This window comes from Cetorhinus maximus, chromosome 1 (genome assembly GCF_964194155.1).
Source record: "Cetorhinus maximus chromosome 1, sCetMax3.hap1.1, whole genome shotgun sequence".
In the NCBI taxonomy this organism is placed as follows: Eukaryota; Metazoa; Chordata; class Chondrichthyes; order Lamniformes; family Cetorhinidae; genus Cetorhinus; species Cetorhinus maximus.
This window is the reverse complement of record NC_135879.1, coordinates 52,212,463-52,233,508: the sequence shown is the minus strand read 5'-3', so window position 1 is coordinate 52,233,508 and position 21,046 is coordinate 52,212,463. Positions and strand designations below refer to the sequence as shown.

The 21,046-nt window shown below is 45.7% G+C and overlaps 1 long non-coding RNA gene across 1 annotated transcript in view; it reads right to left on the bottom strand.

The window, feature by feature from the left end:
* Window positions 1–359: 359 nt before the first annotated feature.
* The window catches only part of LOC144683734 (uncharacterized), a 28,409-nt gene continuing 7,722 nt past the window's right edge, over window positions 360–21,046 (bottom strand). Inside the window, exon 3 of the long non-coding RNA XR_013577330.1 lies at window positions 360–788. This is a non-coding gene — a long non-coding RNA (uncharacterized LOC144683734). The remainder of the gene's footprint in view (window positions 789–21,046) is intronic.

The window sequence follows — 21,046 nt, the reverse complement described above, 5'->3', positions numbered from 1 at the left end:
TGCTGTATCTCCATTTTTCTGATCCATGCTTCCTTCAACTGTGGTTTGTCTCTGGAAACTCAGGCTTACTGAATTTACTTAATCTTTAGTTATATAAATGGTCCTAAGTTCAGAGGAAAAAGATCTCAGCATCAACTGCAGTACATCGTTACTTCCAGAGTCTTAAGGCTAGTTTTAGCATGGCATCATGGTTCATTCTGGAAGCATAAAACAAAAATTAAAAACAATAATTATCTTAAAGCACATATTAAAAATTATGCATGAGGTTATTGTTTTATTTTTGTGTTATGCGATACATCTCCAAGCTGCTGTAACATTTGTTAGTTATATTATTTCTGAGGTAGATAAAGCTTAGGCTAGTGTTCCATTTACTCCAGAATCTTATACAAAATGCTGTCTGGGAAACAGGCACAGAAAATTGACTGTGTAAATGTCACTTGTAACATCATCTAAAATTAACTAACATAACAAGCATTCGATTATGTTTTTCTAATTAGTTCACTCATTCCGCAAAAGGTCACAATTAATCTCCTGGGATAGGATGGGTATGGTAAAGCAGCAGCTGCTGTAAACAGTGATGACAGAAGTGAGGTATCTGATGGTATCTGCTCCTGTGGCTGTGCCTGTGATTTTTCATGCTTAATAGCTTTTCTTTTATTCTCCCAATTAGCTCCTGTCTGATTCTTAACAGCTTCAGCTTATATGTGAGATCCGCTCACTTTTCTCTCTTTTGTCACCTAATAGTATCACAGATGGTGACTCTTTGTAAGTTCTTTTCTGTGTTTGATCTGCAGTAATTGGAAGAAGTGCATACAATCACAAATATTTAACTCTTCAAGGGCTCCTCTAATAAAAATGAGAATTATTTGTTTTTTACCAGATCACAAAAGTGCAAACGAAGGAGGCTATTTTATCTATCTAGCTCGTTTCCATAAAAACCTATGCTTTTCAATAGTATCCACCTGTCGCAGATATGTTGCCTCCATGACTTTAATCAGAAGATCATTGGGCATTCATGTTTTCCATGAAGAAATGCTTTTTGGCATCGGTCTTGAACTTTCTGGTCACAATTTTTGACTTTAATCTCTTGTCATGTGTTATGGCACAGCTGCTGGTAAATGCCAAGCTGCCCAAATCCGAGAGGGAAACTCTTGCTTGAAACAGCTGCCAAAATGGTTTTTGCAATTTGTATAGTATGAGGAGAGGTTCTGAAATCAGGCAATTATGTTCCCGACTACTTGTGATGATTTTATAGTAGAGTAAACGTTTATCAAAAGAATAAAGCAAAAAAAAACAATCACACAAACACAAGAATGGCTTCACGCAGTAAACAGTACTTTAAAACAGTTCCACAACATCTTAACTTTACCCTCAGAGCTAATCTTCCCCTTTTCTGCTCAGCAACTATCCTTATAGATTTTCAAAATCTATAGAATTCCTGTAATGTTTACCACACTGTGCCTTTTTTCCCTGGGGCGTCCTCTGAGGCTGACAGAAACTGGGTCTTCAGGTCTAGTCTTGTTCGCTCTGTCTTCTGGGAGTTCGGACCAGCTATCCTGCTGTCTTCTGGGAGTTCGGACCAGCTATCCTGCTGTCTTCTGGGAGTTCGGACCAGCTATCCTGCTGTCTTCTGGGAGTTCGGACCAGCTATCCTGCTGTCTTCTGGGAGTTCGGACCAGCTATCCTGCTGTCTTCTGGGAGTTCGGACCAGCTATCCTGCTGTCTTCTGGGAGATCTAAACAACTACCCTTTCACATAGGCTTCAGTATTTCCTTAAATGGGTTCCTTCCCTTTGATCATTGTCTCAACCAGTCTCTTTAGGAAAGCTTTCTTCCCAGGCTTGATTAGACTCTTCTTTACTTTAGCTCTTAGGTTTATAAAAAAAAAGTAAACTTACCCAAACTTTACCTTATTTACTTGCATCTTTTTACACCTGCATATATCCCCCTTTGAACTAAAACAATGCAATTCAAAACTACTCCTGTTATTGTTTTATGTAAAACTCTGATTGAAGTCCCTTTTGGTTCATTAACACATCAAAACCACTTCTTACTGTTGGCTTTTGACTCTTGCAATCACTCTGTAATCTAATTATTATATTTACAACCCCCCTCCCCCCAGCAGCCTGTCTTTCACTACATAAGAAATATGACAAGGTTATTAACAGAAGAAAAATATTACAATGTCTTGTTTTCTTGACACTTGCAGTTGTGATTGACCTTGATTAAGATTTACTGTTCCATGGAGTACTTTGTATGTCTCTATGATGCTCCTTCACATCTATCTCCTCTCAAGGCTGAAGAGCATACATTTTTCAAGCTTTCCTCCTAACTTTGCCCTCTGACCAGAGGGATCAGCCTTTTGTGGCTTTGCCCACACTATTTCCAAGCTTGTTTTGATCATAACATCATCATAAGAGCTACAGAAATTCAGAACTAATAGAAGTTCAAGCCCAGAAATGATTAATCCTTTTTGACAAATTAGTAGGATATAAATCTGATCTCATCCTGTTGCTGTAAAGAACACACTGATCAGATTTGCACTTTGAGTTAAAACATACAGATCTGGTCACGAAGGTACAAAGAAAACATTCAAGCCCCAATAGAGGTGCAGAGAAGAGCCACAAAAGTGATCCCTCAGCAGAGGGAACAGAGTTTATACCATTGCTTCAGAGCTTCCATGAATCTTCCAACAAAGTAAAGGTAAGCGATTGAGAGAACATCAATCCTTTTGTTTGTGCTATTGACTCTCACTCAGCAATAACTCTTCACTGTGAATATTGAGAAATTACAGAATATAAATGGGGTTAACTCATTGTCTGTTACCAATTAGATTTGTTATCATAGACTGTATCAAGGTGTTTTAATCTGCCGTAATCAGTAAGTATTATGAGAGGTGATCTTATTCAAATATATAAAATCCTGAGGGGACTTGATAGGGTGGATACCCAGAGGATGTTTCCTCTTGTGAGGCAGATTAAAATGAAGGGACATAGAAACATAGAAAATAGAGGCAGGAATAGATCATTCAGCCCTTCGAGCCTGCTCCGCCATTCAATACGATCATGGCTAATCCTCTATCTCAACACCGTACTCCCACTCTCTCCCCATACCCCTTGATGCCTCTAGAGTCCAGAAATCTATTTCCTTTTTAGAAATCTATCTATTTTCTTAGTTTACTTTTCCTTAGTTTAAGAGTAAGAGGTCCATCTTTTAAGACCGAGATAAGGGGCAGAATTTTCTTATTGACGTGCGGGGAGCGGGCCCCGTACGCCAATATGTAAAATGATGCGCAGTGACGTCGGGCGAGCATCCCGACGTCACCACGCGCCATTGCAATATTTCGGTGGGCGGGCGCGCGACAATCTCCATTGCACGCCCGCCATTACTTAATGGGCCACTTAAGGCCCTTGACAGGGGTTTTGTGATCTGTGTGATCTCCGGCTCGTCGCACAGGCTCAATGGGCAGGCAGGTAGCAGAAATGTGTATGAACCTCATCCACGAGCAGGAGAAGAGGGCTCAGTGGGGTCGTGATTCTACAGATTTAAAACTTATTGTACAAAAGTTACTGAAACTTGCCTGTGTGAGCTGGAAAAGTTCAAAATACATACCAGCTGCTTGGACTGGACTCATAACCTTCAGTTCAGCACTTCGCAGTGAGGATTTGTTTTGGGGCCTGTAGGTTTCAGGAAGCCTCCCTGAGCCTGGGAATGGGAGGTGATCTCTCCACTGGAGGCACCTCCTCTGAGAAGGAAGGGAGGACTAGGAGGAGGCCAGGAGTGCACATTCAGCCCCCAGCGGAGCCACCTTTGGGAGGACAGGCGCAGGCTCAAGGGGTGCAGGACCAAGAGGTGGACCAAGGCGGAGGGGGCTGCAGAAGATGCCACTATCCTGCTGCCAGGGTTTACAGGCAGTGAAGCAGCTACCTCAATATGTCTGAGGTGCAATGCTGAAGGAGGCTCTGTCTGTCAAGGGAGACAGTCAAAACTATCTGTCAGATGATTGGCCCTGAGATCTCTGCAAACTGTGTGGGTGGACACCCCATGCCAATGGCTCTAAAGGTCACAGCTGCCTTCAACTTCTATGCCTCCGGCTCTTTCCAGGGGTCAGTGGGTGATCTTTGCGGTGTCTCCCAATCAGCTGTCCACACTTGTGTCAAGCAGATTACAGACGCTCTGTTCAGGCGTGCATTGACCTTCATCCACTACTGCTGGGACAAGGCTAGCCAGACAGAGTGAGTCAGAGGCTTCGCGGCAATGGCTGGCTTCCCCCTCGTCCAGGGTGCAATAGACTGCACACATGTGGACATCAAGGAACCAGCAAGTGAGCCCGGTGCCTTCGTCAACAGGAAGGGCTTCCACTCCATGAACATGCAGATAGTGTGTGATCACAGGATGCTGATTCTACAAGTCTGTGCCAGGTACCCAGGCAGCTCCCACGGCGCCTACATCCTCAGACACTCCCAGGTGTTGGGTCTCTTCAGTGCTCCAGCCCAGCTTGATGGATGGCTGCTGGGTGACAAGGGCTATCCCCTCAGAAGGTGGCTCATGACGCTTCTCCGCCATCCAACAACAGAAGCTGAGCAGCGGTACAATAGAAGTCACGCCTCCACAAGGGCTGTGGTGGAGAGAACCATCGGTCTTCTCAAAATGTACTTCCGAATCCTGGACTGTTCCGGGGGCGGACTGTAGTACACCCAGACCGAATGTCCCTGATAGTGGTTGCATGCTGCACCCTCCACAATCTTGCACTGCAAAGGGCGGACCTGCGGACGAAGAAGATGTAGATGGAGTGGCTGCGGTTGAACATGATGAGTCCAACAATGAGTCTGAGGATGAGCACGCACAGGGAAATCCTGAGGGGGCAGACGCTGACCCGGGCATACTCCAGGGAGGCAGGGACACCCTGGAGGCTCTAATCCAAGGAACCTTCAGCTAGCACAGCACATATAGACCTCCAAAACAAGCCTGGGCTGCAGCCTCCATACTGGAGACATTAGGGCCAAATCTGTCAGAATAGGAGCATTGACGATGGGCCCAGTCAATTAATGTCAATGACACACAAATCACTCATAACATCGCAGGAATCCATCCACCTGCCCAAGAAAAGAGGCACCCCCAGACATGTTAGACGATCTTAATTTAATGTTTTCACAAAAGTCTCTTAACATATCACAAATAAAATGGCATTGCACTGCAAGCACGATCAGAAAGAACTCATAGGGGTGCCAACAAAAAACCACCAGTAATGAACCTAGGGTGTGCCTAAGGTGCCTTAATTTTTTATTTATGGGTGCTACGTCTTTGTGGTGCCCCCTTGCTGGCACTGGCATCTGAGACAGCCTGCTGTCTCTGCTGTCCTGTTGCCTTCGATAACCTTGGCGGACATCCTCTGGCCTATCGAGCCTGTGCTGGCCCCGCCTGGGATGGAGCTGCCAGCTCCGCAGCTGGCATCTCCCCAGTCAGCGCAGCCTCATTGGATGCCGTCGTCACTGGCAGAGAGGCAGAGGAGCTGCTGGCCTCATCCAGAGCGCCCTGAGAGGCGCCAGCAGAGATGACAGGCAGCTGCTCCGCCAACGTAAGGTCCATTCGGCATTCCCTGCTCACCGTAGAATGATGGGCACCGAGGTGGGAGACCTGTGGAACCCCAGCTTCTCCAACTCCAGTGGACCTGGGCGCGTGGCGCCTCTCCAGGTCGAAGGCCTCCTGCTTGACGCGACTATGCAGCACTACCTGGGCTGGCCCACCGTCAGTCCTCACCCGCTCGGCAGTTTGTGAGAATTCTTCTGGAAATGAGAAAACAGCATTCATAAGTGATACTTGTACCGTGAATCTCCTCGCGGCCGGCCTACCCTAAGCCCAGTTGGCCATTGCAGGGATCTAATGCATCCTTACCCCGCTGCTGCCGAACACTCACACAAACATGCCAGGTGTGTCCTTCCTACCGCCGCAACCCGTTTGGCCACATGCTGACTTCATCACACTTGGGAGCACGCAGTTTAACCTGCCATAGCAAGGAGGCACAATGACATGGATCGCAGAGGGCAGCAGATCTATCTGTGCCATGCCACCTTGAAGACCCCGTCCCACCATGTCATCACCCTGACTTCGACATATCCTGGAGTTCGAGCACTGCGCCTGGGTGCAGATTCTCCAGGTTGCCCCCACCACAGTCATGTGGGTGTCAGTCCACCACATGCTGCGGGTGCAGAGCCCATCTCATCACCACCCTCTCAGGCTGACCAACGCATAGGGAATATCTGCTGAGTCGCCCAGCTAAGGACACATGTCGTCAATGCGCTCAGGCCACTCAGGCATGGGTGGGGGGGCCGGCGTGGGTGGGCGGGGGGGGTTGGGGGGGGAGGGGGGCGGGGAGGGGAGAGAAGCTTACAAAATGGTGAAGTGAATGATGCCAAGATGCTACTCACCCTTCCTGTCAGCAGGTCGTTGAAGCGCTTGTGGCACTGGATCCATATGCGCCGCACCATGTTGTGGGAGCTCACACCCTCCACTACCTCCTCCCAGGCATGTTTGGTCAAGTGGGGTGGCCTCCTCCTCCTGTCCTGGGAGACGAGCACCTCCCACCGTGCTGCCATCTCCTCGAGGAGGGCAGCAAGGCACTCGTCCGAAATCCGGGGGGGCACTTTGACCGCTCGCCCTACCCTCCTGCATGGCCAGCCTGGATCTGCGATGGCCCCAACCTCTGGCAATGTACAGCAGCCTTGGAGTGGCTGCAGCTTGCCCTTTAAACAGGTCGCCAGGTCTCCATTCGACCCGGCAGCGATTGCCGATACTCTGCCGCCCGCCCACACCCGCTGTCCCTGGGAGCCACGAAACACGCTGGGCGGGCCTTAATTGGCCCACCCGCGTAAAATGGCGGCACGGACCCAATCACCAGTGGCGCCTGCCCGTGCCCACTCCTGCTCTGCCACCTCCCCACCCCCCCCACCAGACGGAAAATTCTGCCCAAGGAGAATTTTTTTTCTCTCAGAGGGAAACTAGAGTGTGGAATTCTCTTCCCCAGAGAGCAGTGAAGGTCTTTTTTTATTCATTCACACGATGTGAGCTTCACTGGTTAAGCCAGCATTTATTGCCCATCCCTAGTTGCCCTTGAGAAGGTGGTGGTGAGCTGCCTTCTTGAACCGCTGCAATCCACGTGGTGTAGGTACACCCACAGTGCTGTTAGGAAGGGAGTTCCAGGATTTTGGCCCAGTGACAGTAAAGGAACGGTGATATATTTCGAAGTCAGGATGGTGAGTCACTTGGAGGGGAACTTCCAGGTGGTGGAGTCTGCTGCCCTTGTCCTTCTAGGTGGTAGTGGCCGTGGGTTTGGAAGGTGCGGAGAAAGGAGCCTTGGTGAACTCCTGCAGTGCATCTACTACTGCTGTGTGTCGGTGGTGGAGGGAGTGAATGTGTGTGGATGCGGTGCCAATTAAGCGGGCTGCTTTGTCCTGGGCGGTGTCCAGCTTCTTCAGTGTTGTGGGAGCTGCAAATGGGGAGTATTCCATCACACGCCTGACTTGTGCCTTGTAGATGGTGGACAGGCTTTGGGGAGTCAGGAGGTGAGTTACTCGCTGCACAATTCCTAGCCTCTGACCTGCTCTTGTAGCCACAATATTCATATGGCTAGTCCAGTTTAGTTTCTGGTCAATGGTAACCCCCAGGATGTTGATAGTGGGGGATACAGTGACGGTAATGTCATTGAACGTCAATGGTTGGATTCTCACTTGTCGGAGATAGTCATTGCCTGACACTTCTGTGGCACAAATGTTACTTGCCACTTGTCAGCCCAAGCCTGGATATTGTCCAGATCTTGCTGCATTTGGACATTGACTACTTCAGTATCTGAGGAGTCGCAAATGGTGCTGAACATGGGTCTTTATATTTATTTAAGGCTGAGTTCAATAGATTTTTGATAGGCAAGGGAGTCGAAGGTTTTGGGGGGGCAGACAGGAAAGTGGAGCTGATACCACAACTGGATCAGCCATGATCACGTTGAAATGTGGAGCAGGCTTGAAGGGCTGAATGGCCTAGTCCTGTTCTTAAGTCCTATGTTCCTATGTTCCTAGAACTGCCATTAAGCTTCCAGTTTGTCATTCTGTTCCAACAGCAGTCAGGAGTCTAAAAGCAAGTGAAACAGCACAATGAATGATCTGCTACTCATGTTTTCTTCTCTAAAAAGCTACAGTTAACTGCAGAGCTGAGAAACTGGGGTTGTTGTTCTCCAGAACAAGGAAATATGAGCCGTATCTTCCTCTGGAATTGGGGAAACCCGACCTGTGCACGTTCATGGTTCTCAAACTGCACACCCGACCCATGTGTAGCTTCACACACCATTTTTTTCTTTTCACACTAGTGTCAGGTTTGCAGTGCAGTTTGCCAGCTGTGCTGGAGTGTGTGACGAGAGCACGTGGTGAGGTAGATCAGTTAGAAGGCCCTCCTCAGTTCTTGAACACAGTAATGCAGCTCCCAACAGTGTTTAATGGTCCCCTAAACCTCACCCCTCACTCTCCCCTTCATCCATAACCTATGCTCCCTCAGATCACCCATGCCACTCCATGCCACCTCTATGTCCCCATGTACCCAGCATGACTGCTTGGGTCACCAATGCCATCCCATGCAACCTCTTTTTCCCCATGTCCCCTCAGATCACCCAGACCACATCAAAGGGACAATTTGTTATTACAATATCCTGAAACTGTCATTTGTTCTCAGCTGAATGGAACACCTACTGTGCTGAATCCATTAGCTCTTGAAAGTCGGCCAAGCGTAATCAGCCACTGCTATCCAAACAATAGTCTACTCTCTGGGAAAGAAAGAACAGCAAATGCTGATTTCAATTTCAAAATGCCTGTCAATCAATGTAAGGGAACAGGTGATAGATTTTATCAAGTGTCAAACCAGGTGTTTTTAATTAGCCAGAGCCATTTAAATCACAGCAGAAAAGATGACAACACTGGCTGAAAGGACATTTTGTATTTTTCACAGTATTATGATGCTCTCTCCATTGAAAAGCACAGTAATGCAAATGAACAAATACAAAAGACTAGTCAATGTAAGGGACAACTTACCTTTAAAGGACAGATTTTTTTTTGTTTCATTCATGGGATGTGGGCATCACTGGCTAGGCCAGTATTTATTACCCATTTCCAATTGCCCTTGCTCAGAGGGCATTTTAAGAGTCAACCACATGACTGTTGGTCTGGAGCCACATGTAGGCCATACCAGGTAAGGACAGCAGATTTCGTTCCCTAAAGGACATTAGTGAACCAGATGGGTTTTTATGACAATCGACAATGGTTTCATGGTCATCATCAGACTTTTAATTCCAATTTTTTTTATTGATTTCAAACTTCACTATCTGCCATGGTGGGATCAAACCCAGGTCCCCAGAGAGTTACCCTGGGTCTCTGGAATACTAGTCCAGTGACAATACCACTATGACACCACCTCCCTGCAGCAGATCTCTATCATGAATCACTGCATCAAAACAAATCTACATTAAGATACATCACCCAATAGTGACATCTGAAGGTGTGAAAACACTTTACACTTACCTTTCAGAATGCTCCAAACTCCACAGCAGGCTTTCCACTTTCTTCATGAATTCTCAAATCTGCTTTTAATGGGCTTCCAAAACCCTGCACCATTAGTCAAAAATGGTGTGGGGGAAGAAATCTGATTTTCATCCGCCATTTAAACTGGAGAACCTGACGTGAGGGGGCGAGTGTGTATTTTGCACACTAGGCATCCCCAACATGCCAGAGAAAAATGCTGCGGGGTTGGGAATGCAGAGGAAAATCGGATTTCCTCCCCAAAAAAAACAAAGTGTGTCCATTCGCGTGCCTAAATGCACCTCTGCAGCCAGATGAAAATTTGGCACATAGAGTCTTATGTTTTTTGTATCCCTTCTTAGTTGATTTCCTGACCTTTGCAGTACAGACTTCAGTTGTATGTTATACCAGAAATTGGTGAGAAATTTGTGGAATTCAGAAAAGAACAAGGGGCAGATTTTCAACTTGCCCAACATAAAACAGACAAAACATATCAGCTACCCATTACATAAACTGCCTGAATTTAATGTTCATTGTTGCAATGGTTAATCTGTATCACTGTTTTACCCCCAAGTGACAAGTTAAAAACCTACCCCATAAAATCTTTCCTCTGCTCCAACTCACCCCTCATCGACTTCCATTATTGCTTAGTCTTCATCATCACTCAGTGCTTCCTCAGCAACGCCACATTAGCTATCCAAGCATCCAAGCTATCTGTAACTTTGCTGGTCCTTGTTTTCAGTGGTGCTGCTAGGTGGGTTGGATTTTCTTTGTTTTGCGAGGGGAGCAGATGGAAGATTAGGAGTAGGTCATTGCACGTATTCATTTTTTTAATGCATTGTCATCAACTGAAGTACTTTCATAATGATATGTATGGAAATGGAGCATATGGTGCAAAATATGGAATATATGATTAATATAGAACGTTCCAGTTGGATTTTGCAACCACCCAACTTCATCAAGGCCAGCACTTTTGAGAGCCTCCCTCCCTATTAATTGCAGAATCCTCATTTCCCCTGATGTTAACATGTTTGCCTGAGAGGGTTCACCATCTGTTCCACTGCTTGTTCTATTATATTGCAAGCATGAGAGGTCTAAATTAAGATAGGGTAATTTGTCCCATTGAAAATAATTCATGACTATAGTCTAGTCTCCATTGAATTATAATATAACATCAATGGTTTAGCTTTATCTACAAATATGTCCTTTATCTCCACATTAAGACGGTGTGACATGATAGATTGAAATTCAGTCATTTATGAGGGCACAGCCTTACTGTTTAACGTTTAACCTAATCTCCTTTGTACCATTGTATATTGTCTTATCCCAGGGCTTCATTTTCAATCATGAAATGTCTGAACCTCTTCCTAACTCTTCTCAATAGCCAATGACAATTGCAGAAAATGCTGGAAAGACTCAGCAGGTATGGCAGCTGTTTAATTGCATTCATTCTTTATCCCTCCAAAAACCTATTGAAGACATGTTTACAAATTTCTGCTAACGTGTCTCAAAGGAATTTTCACCAACAAAAGTTAAAGCTCTACAGTGAGAATGCAAATTTGTAAAATTATCCCATGAGAAAGCTGAAGCTTTCTGTGCTGATTTACAGACATTGGAGGCCGCTTCTAATTCCTCCATTCCCATGTGACTGTGACAAAGGTAAACAATCCCTTCTCATCCTTCTCGACCTGTCTGCAACCTTTGACATGGTTGGTCACACCATTTTCCTCCAATGTCTTTACACTGTTGTCCAGCTGGGTGGGGCTGTACGCACTTGATTCCATTCTTAACTATATAATTGTAGCTAGAGAATCACCTGCAATGGTTTCTCTTCCTGCTGCTGCACCTCTGGCATCCCCCAAGGATCTATCCTTGGCCCCCACCTGTTTCTTATCTATATGCTGCCTCTTGGTAAACACAGTGTTAGTTTCCACATGTACACTGATGAACCCAGCTCTACCAGCTACACCACCAGCTTTCTTGAATCCTCCACCATCTATAAGTTTTCAGATTGCCTGCCTGACAAATGCACTGCATTTGAGGAAAAATCAAACCATTGGGAATATCAACTGGTCATAACTGATTTCTATTGGAAATAACAGGTCACAACCAGTTTTAACTGAATGCAACTGGAGGAACTAATTATTATAACTGGAAACTCATTGGCATCCCCATTTGTCCAGTTGACTTTAACTGGGACCATTTGAATCTCACTGGAATCAGTTGACTTGTTTACTGGTTCAACTTGTATACAACTTGTGATTCCGCTTGACCCAGTTGACTTCAACTGTAACCATTTGAATCATACTTGATCCAGTTGAGTCCTGCCATAACAAGTTGACAGCAAACTGGAACCAGTTGGAATTAAGTGGAGCCAGTTGACAATTTGCTGCTTCAATGATTATTTGAACTGGGAACTGTAGGAGTGAGTGTGCAAAGCAAAAATGTTTTGATGTGTCAGTATACATTTTCACATCAAGTTTGCAATATGTTAAAAAGAGTACAATGATATTTTTCTCCTCATCTCAAATATATAAATGCATTACACAGATACAAGATATTAATGTTGTGCGTTCAACTATTTCAAGATAATTCTGATTCTTTGAGTACAGCCACACCCAAAGGGTCACATTCTGGCAAAACATAAACTGTATTATATTGAAAACTCAGGATAGCAAAAAAAACAAAAGAATTGTTCTTATCGAGAAACATGAAAAAAAGCCATTATACGATTAACCATTGCTATTGTAAGTGCCTTAGTTGCCATGATATAGTGAGCAGAGACTTCCTCCAATTAAATGTGTGGGTACCAGAGGGATTGTGAAAAAAGTAAACGTTAACAGAGTGCTGAAGTCGGAAATTTGGTGCAGAGGAGGAAGGAGCTGCTTTTTTCCCTCCAATGCTTATAGTCGAAGTGAAGCAATAAGTATTTAAAATTTTTGTCCACTGCTTCGAACAAGTTAATTTTAGAAAAAGGGATAAAAAATTACAACAAACTAAAAATTAGATTTTTTTTAATTGGTCCTTGGAATGTTAGCGTCACCAGCTGGGCCAGCATTTATTGCCCATTCCTAATTGCCCTTGAGAAGGTGGTGTTGAGATGCCTTCTTGAACCACTGCAGTCCATGTGGTGTAGATACACTCTCAGTGCTGTTAGGAAGGGAGTTCCAGGATTTTAACACAGTGACAGTGAAGGAACAGTGATATATTTCCAAGTCAGGATGGTGAGTGACTTGGAGGGAAATTTGCAGGTTGTGGTGTTCCTGTGCATCTACTGTCCTTGTCTTTCTAGGTGGCAGAGATCGCAGATTTGAAAGGTGCTGTCGAAGGAGCCTTGTGATTTGCTGCAGAACATCTTGTAGATGAGACAAACTGCTGCCACTGTGCACTGGTGGTGGAGGGAGTGAATGTGTAAGGCAGTAAATGGGGTGTCAATCAAGCAGGTTGCCTTGTACTGAATGTTGTTGAGCTTCTGGAGTGTTGTTGGAGCTGCACTCACTCAGGCAAGCGGAGAGTGTTCCATCACACTCCTGACTTGTGCCTCCTAGCTGGTGGACAGGCTCTGGGGAGTCAGGAGGTGAGTTAAATGTTATAGAATTTGCTGCCCCTGACCTGCTCTTGTATCACACTATTTATATGATTGCAACAGTTCAGTTTCAATGGTAAATTCCAGGATATTGATAGTGGAGGATTCAGCAATAGTAACGCCATTTGAACCTCAAGGTGATTCTCTCTTGTTGGAGAATTATTGCTTGACACTTGTGTGGTGCAAATCTTACATGCCACTTATCAGCCTAATGTTGCTCAGCTCTTGCTGCATGGGGACATGGACTGCTTCATCATCTGAGGAGTTTCAAATAGTACAGAACACTGTGTAATCGTCAGCAAACATAGCCACTTCTGACCTGATAATGAAGGGAAGGTAATTGATGAAGCAGCTGAAGATGGGCCTAGGACACCAGGAATATCCCAGTGCATCCTGATTGGCCTCCACATTTTATCGCCCATAAACTTGAGGTATTAAAAACTCTGCCTCCCATGCCCAAACTAGCACCAAGTTCAGTTCATTCTTCACCGATGCGCTTGTTACATTAAGCAACACCTCGATTTTAAAGTTTTCATCCTTGTTTTCAAATCACTCTAATCTTCTCCAGCATCACAACCCTCTAAGATATCCGTGCTTCTCCAGTTCTGGTCTTTTGAATATTCCTGATTTTCATTGCTCTACCACTGGTGACCGTGTCTTCATCTGCCAGATCCATAAGATTTGGGTTCAGCCTCAGACAGTTGTCAGAGAGATGGATGGAGCCAGTCATGCACAGGTTTTAGGCCTTGTAACTCGAATTGTAAGTGTTCACCCACTTAATATTAATTTGTCCTTTTGAGAAGGGCAGGAAGGGAAGGCATTGCAAATGATTCCCTGGTTACGACAGTTGGACAACAGTGGTTTGAGTTGATTTAGGCTTATATTGGCAGAGATCGCATTAGTAGGAGTGCTTTTCAAGAAAGCTCTGCCTAGGTGTCTCAGCTGTTGCTTAGTTGGTAGCAGTCTCACTTCTAGGACTTGAGCACAAAAATCAAGCCTTGCATTACAGTACTGAAGGAGTGTTGCAAAGTTGGAGGTGCTGTGCTTTGGATGAGATGTTAAACTGAGGTCCTCTCTGCCCTCTCAGTCTGACCCATAGCACTATTTTGATGAAGAGCAGGGAAGTCAGCCCCAGTGTCCTAGTCAATACTTACCCCTCAATCAAGATCACGAAAACAGTTTATCTGGTTCTTCTTACATTGCTGTTTGTGGGAGCTTGCTGTGTACAAATTGGTTGCCATAATTCCTACATTGCAACAGTAACTATATTTCAAAAATGCTTCATTTGTTAAAAGTGCTGTGAGACAGCCTGTGAAAGTTGCTATATAAATTCAATCTTTTTTTCTAAACTCTAGTTCTCACAGCTAAACAAGAAAGCTGTGGCTATAATATTTATGTTTCTGTTGCTTTTTCTTTTATTCATTCATGGGATGCAGGCTTTGCTGGCTAGGCCAGCATTTATTCCCCATCCCTAGTTGCCCTTGAGAAGGTGGTGGTGAGTAGCCATCTTGAACTGCTACAGTCCATGTGGTGTGGGTACACCCACAGTGCTGTTAGGGAGGTAGTTCCAGGATTTTGACCCACTTTACTTGTGTTGACCAGCCATGATCTCCTGTCTTCAGCATCATCTCTTCATGCTGTGTTCCTCATTTAGAAAGGTCCTCTGAGTTGTGTGCTCCTTTTCCCAGTAATGAGTTAGTTTTTTTAAATGAAATCACACTCCCAATGGGAAACCTTGCCCATCAGGAGTACATATTGAGAATAGATATACCAGTGTAAGCATGAGTTTGTAAAATTATCTCTTACCTCCCAGCATGTGTTACAATTTTAGGTTCTTTTGCACCATTTTCTCATTTAAAATGCACAGACATCACTAATTAATCCAATTGCATCACTGCCAATGGATTCATTTTGCGCTGATGTAACACTTCCACACTCACTTTGGATTGATGGAGAATATGAAACATGAAGCAGCTTTGAAAGGGTGAAACAATGATTTTATTTACAAAACCAACAGGATCATTTTAACATTTGCCCACAATGAAAATGTCAAATAAGATCTGCTGCTCGTTAAACACCACTCCTGATTTTTGGTTCTTTTGATTCAATAAAAGTGAGAATTGGGCAATCACTCTGATTGTTCCCATTTTACACTCTCACTAAAAGTCAAAAATACCTCCATTGAGTATAAAATGCAATGGATTACACTAAAGCTACAAGACAAATAGTCATTTTTTTTTAACAGTGAGAGCAGCCTCTAGGCACAAAACAAAATCCTTAGCACTGCACAGAAAATGTTAATAACTCAAGTTTCAAGCAGAATGCTGTCTCAAATCACACCCCTCAGGTAAGGAATTTTATATAATGTATGTGAGGCACTCTCTCTTACAGCTTTTCTGTCAGAGCAGCCTTCAGAATTCAGCATGCACTCAAGAATTAATGGACTGGGAAGTGGCCAGATGGACTGCAGTTTTCTCTGGTCTTGTACTTAATCTCTCAACTGCTTTCATAAATTGGATTTATATTCCAACCTCCTTCATGCGGGATTCCAAATTAAAATGTTCTTAAAAAACACAATGGTTTCATGTAAAATGCATTCTATCTGATTCTTTGACCAAGCTATGTTCACATAACACAAATGGCAAATAATTTTAAATTATTATATTATGGTGAAGAGCTTCAACCCAAAATTTTAACCTTTCTTCTCCTTCAGGTAGAGTTATAGGCCGTAATTTTCTGCTCCTGTTGGTGGCGAGCATGCTTGGCAGTGCAAGCGGACAATATGGCGAGAAGGCCAAAAATCAGTTTTACACTGTTCTGAAACCAGTTTGTGATCATCTACTCTGCCCGTCAATGCCGGACCGTGTTTCCCACCATCCAACACCAGGAACTTAAGTTGAATGTATTTGCATTTCATCATTGTGCCTGCCTGCCAGAATCATCCCCCCACATCAAATTAACCACCCAAGCCGGCGTGACTTCAGAACGGCGTGCTTCATGACTGCCTTCAAAAGGCATCTACCCAGTGAGCTGAACTTCGGGGCGAATTCGGAGCTGAGTGCACACATGCACACAATTTTGCACACTGTTCGCGAGGATCACCCATAAGACATCAAGGAAAAGGCACCGCGCATTCGGTGGGGGGGGCGGGGAGGTACAGTCACTATTTCCTGGCTGGCTTTCAGTGAGGTGCTGGGGCAAGGGCTCCAGAGTGGGTGGGGCCGAGGGGTGGTGGAGGAGAGGAGTTGCGGGGGTATGTGCAAGGCAGCACAGACTGATGGAAGTCCACAAGCACGTGCTGGGGGTTGGGGGTGGGAGGGGCTGGGGGTAGGGTGAGGGAAGCGTCCACACACTTGGAAAAGCTTGTCGAAAGTGAGCATTCTTCCGCAGCTGAGGCCGTTCAGCAGCAGCTCCATTGACATGTTTGGAGTCGGGCCTCTGAAAATTTTCTTCCCGCTCAAGCAACACAAAAGCATGTAAGTGCCACCAAATGCTCCAGAACCTTTCATCCCTCTGGTGCAGATTACAAATTAATGTGCATTTTAGGGGACAGCAGAACAATTGGCGCAGGTTTGGATAGTGCCTACGTCTGAGCTGAGACATAGTTGCCAAAGCTGCCGCCAATCGATCAAGCGGAATGGGTGGAGGTGGGTGGGGTTTCGGACAGCCCTGAAGTCCAGCACACTCTGTCATGTGTGAAGGGGCTTTAAGACGCAGCCAGAGCTAGAGTCTTAACCAAAAGAGGTCCTTAGGGCACACATGCTAACCCACGTGTCTCTCTTTGATCCTGCAGGAGGAGAACATCAGGATCATGGAGCCTGGTGATCGAGCTGTATGCCTCATGCTAACAGAGAGCAAAGAAGAAGGAGAAGAGTACAACAGAGGCACCTGGCTCACTAAAGAGAGGAGCACCACTCTCAAGATGAAGGTGCAGTAGGGCCTCCTGCATACACAGCTGAAGATTCAGAGTGAGCTGTTGCTTGTAGGCACCTTGCTAGACCTAGGCTCCATAGACGGTGCCTGTCATTCCTGCAGATGACTGAGAACCAGTGTCGCCGAAGACTGCATGTCTAGGAACTGGTCGGTCATATATGCCACCTGATGCAGGATTTGGTGCCACGGGGACATGGAGGGCATCCACTGCCAGTGGCCATGGAAGTGACCGTGGTGCTCAATTTTTATGCCAGTGGCTCCATCCAGAGCTCCACCAATAACCTGTGCAAGATATCGCAAGCCTCCACACACAGGTGCATCCAGGAGGTCACGGATGTCATCTTCACGAAGGCACACAACCTTGTGCATTTCACTTGGGACCAGGAAGCAAGAGCGTTGGGATTTGCGCAGATCTCTCGTTTTGCACAGGTGCAGGGTGCCATCGACTGCACTCAGGTGCTACTTGAATCTCCATGGCAACAAGCAGTCCAGTATGTGAACCACAAGAGCTTTTACTCGCTGAAAGTTCATCAGGTCTGCATGCAATTCCCACGGACCGCCCGTGACTCCTACATCCTCAGCAGGTCTCAGGTCTCAGATCCCTAACAGGTCCGCAGTGGTGGCAGGGTTGGCTCCTCGGGGACAAAGGCTACCCACAGAGGATGAGGCTGATGGCCACCTCAGACTGCAGCAAAGCAACAGTGTAACGAGGCTCATGCCATGACCCAGTGAAGCAAGCAATTGGCATATTGAAAATGAGGTTCTGGTGCCTCAACAGGTCTGGTTGGGCACTGCAAAACAGTCCACTGAGGGTGCCGCGCATCATCATAACTTGCTGCGCACAACACAACCTGGTGCTGCAACGGGGGAGGACCTGGCTGAGGAGGAGATGGAAGAGCTGCCCATCTCTTCCAATGAGGAGGACGTCGAAGGGGATAAGGATGATGTCCTCGAAGGTGAGGATGCCAGCAATGAGGCCACCACACTGGCCGGATGAGGCAGGTGCACTCACCTGCTGCTAGATTCATGGAGGATGATGACAAGATGCAGTGAGGACAGTCCTGACATCATCGCCTTGCATCTGCGAACATTTGACACCTATATGGCTGATGGCAGCGCACACACGCTCAGTGCTCAGACTCATGTCATGGAGACGCAGCAGAGGCCCCAAAAGGTACAAGATTCCAGGAGGATAAAGACGACATGCAGTGAGGACACTCCATAGATCTTTACATTTCCTCTGTGAATGTCTGACTTCTGTGTGGCTGAGGGCAGCTCGCTTGCACTCTGTGATCAGGGTCATATCATGGAAGCACAGCTGTGAAATTTTAAATACACCTGACCCTTTGGCAGCCTTCATCACCTGTCCCCTTCAGGAGCACAGCGTCACCGGCCACAGATGCTGAAGAGATCAAAACATTGAAAATAGGAGCAGGACGAGGTAATTTGGCCCTTCCAGCCTGCTCCACCATTCAATAGGATCACGGCTGATCCTCTATTTCAACGCCATACTTCCGCTCTCTCCCCATATCCCATGACGCCTTTAGAGTCTGGAAATCCATTTCCTTCTTAAATATATTCAGTGACTTGGCCTCCACAGCCTTCTACGGTAGAGAATTCCACAGGTTCACCACCTTCTGAGTGAAGAATTTTTCCTTATCTCAGTCCTAAATGGTCTACCCCGTATCCTGAGACTGTGACCCTTTGTTCTAGATCCCCCCAGCCAGAGGGAACAACATCCCTGCGTCCAGTCTGTCCAGCCCTGTCAGAATTTTATATGTTTCAATGAGATCTCCTCTCATTCTTCCAAACTCCAGTGAATACAGGCCTAGTCGGCCCAATCTCTCCTCAGACGACAATCCTGCCATTCCCAGAATCAGTCTGGTGAACCTTCGCTTCACTCCCTCTATGGCATGTATATCCTTTCTTAGGTAAGGAGACCAAAACTACACACAATACTCCAGGTGTGGTCTCACCAAGGCCCTGTACTGCTGCAGTAAGACATCCTTGCTCCTGTACTCAAGTCCTCTCACAGTGAAGGCCAACATACCATTTGCCTTCTTAATTACTTGCTGTACCTGCTTTCAGTGCAGAGACCAAGATCCCTTTGTACATTAACATTTCCCAATCTATCACCATTTAAATAACACTCTGCCATTCTGTTTTTCCTACTAAAGTGGATAACTTCACACTTATCCACGTTATACTGCATCTGCCATGTATTTGCCCACTCACTCAACCTGTCCAAATCGTCCTGAAGCCTCTTAACACCCTCCTCACCACTCACATTCCCACCAAGTTTCATGTCGTCAGCAAACTTGGAACTATTACATTTGGTTCCCTCATCCAAATCATTGATATATATCGTGAATGGCTGCTGCCCAAGCACTGGTCCCTGAGGTACCCCACTAGTCACCTCCTGCCACTCTGAAAAAGACTCATTTATTCCTACTCTCAGTTTCCTGTCTGCCAGCCCCACCTCAAAGGTGCTGAGAGCACACAGAGAGAATGATGGAACTCTGTGATGCCTGCCCATGACATTCTGGCCCCAGTGACAAGCACCATCGAGGTGCAGGCATCACTGATGCATCCTTTGAGCATGAAGTCGGACCATCACTTTGGTCTGAAGGTTACTGTTATGACACAGCAGTTGGTAAAGGCTGAGTTGTTTAAATCCTAGAGGGAAACTTGAACAACTGTCAAAACCTATATTTTCAATTGGCATGTTTGAGATGCAGCTCTGAATTCAGGAATAAACCAAGCCTCAAGAGGTTTTTTATATAAAGCTAAGTTAAACATTTATTAATTTAACAACAAATTAAACACACACACATGTCTACAAATTACTACCATAATAACTTTTAAACAAATCCCCAAATTAATCATGCCCAGGCAAATCTTCACCAAGGCAACAATAACCCATAGACTTTAAACAGACACCAGGCAAATCACATTTGACCTTACGAGTTCCAAATGAGGTTCCTTTCAATTTGCAAGCGCGGCTGTAGGCTTACAGGCTGGTTAGATCTTAAATGCCTCTGACCTGCACACACACAACTCCTTTCTGTTTATACCTAGCTTCCCCTTTGAATGTAAATTTTCCATTCTAGGCTTCTAGTTTTATCCCTCCTAACAATAATCCTTTCATTCCACCAATTTTATTAGTAATAAAAACACATTGCTTAGCGTCTCCCAGCTAGTGCAAGATTTTACCCATTCTTTTGAATGGTTTATTCAACAAATGCAAATTGCACTTTACCTTCTACTCCTTACGTTTATCTAATTAACAACTCAAACTACTATACATCAAAGCACCCAGACTAGCTGGCTTTCATCCAATTAATCCACACACAGACACACACACGGATACAGACCCTATTACAATTCCAATTTAAAAATAATTTCCAATAACATTATAGACATTAATATCTCTTCATGACAGTTACACACTGCACAGGGAAGAAGCCCTGGACTGAGACACCTGCCTTTATTTTGTGCAGGAACCAAGGTTTCACATCTGAATAACACGAACACTGCTCATCATAACACAGAGCCATAGACAAGGAGACATTCTTGGGAGTTTATTGACAATAGTGAACATTATGTACAAGTGATTAACATCTGTGCCCACACGTTGCAACTACACTTTCTTAACCTTCCTAACCCTGCCGCTACGTCTTGGTGCTCTACCGACATCCACAGCAGAGGCCAAGGCAGCCTGCTGACTGTTACACCCTGTCTGTGATGACCTGGGTGGGCATCCTCTGGAAGGCCAAGACCTGGAGGGCACTGGCCTGCTTTGGGTCTCCTGCTGTGGGCCAGGTGCACCCTCCTCGACCTGTGGAGCTGGAGCTGGGGGGATGACAGGAAGAAGGGATTTGGATCGGCCAGACATTCCCAAAGTCACCTGAGTGGTTGTCCCCGGCCGAGCTGCTAATCCTCCTCCCTATGGGTGCCCCTGGCTGACACCTTGA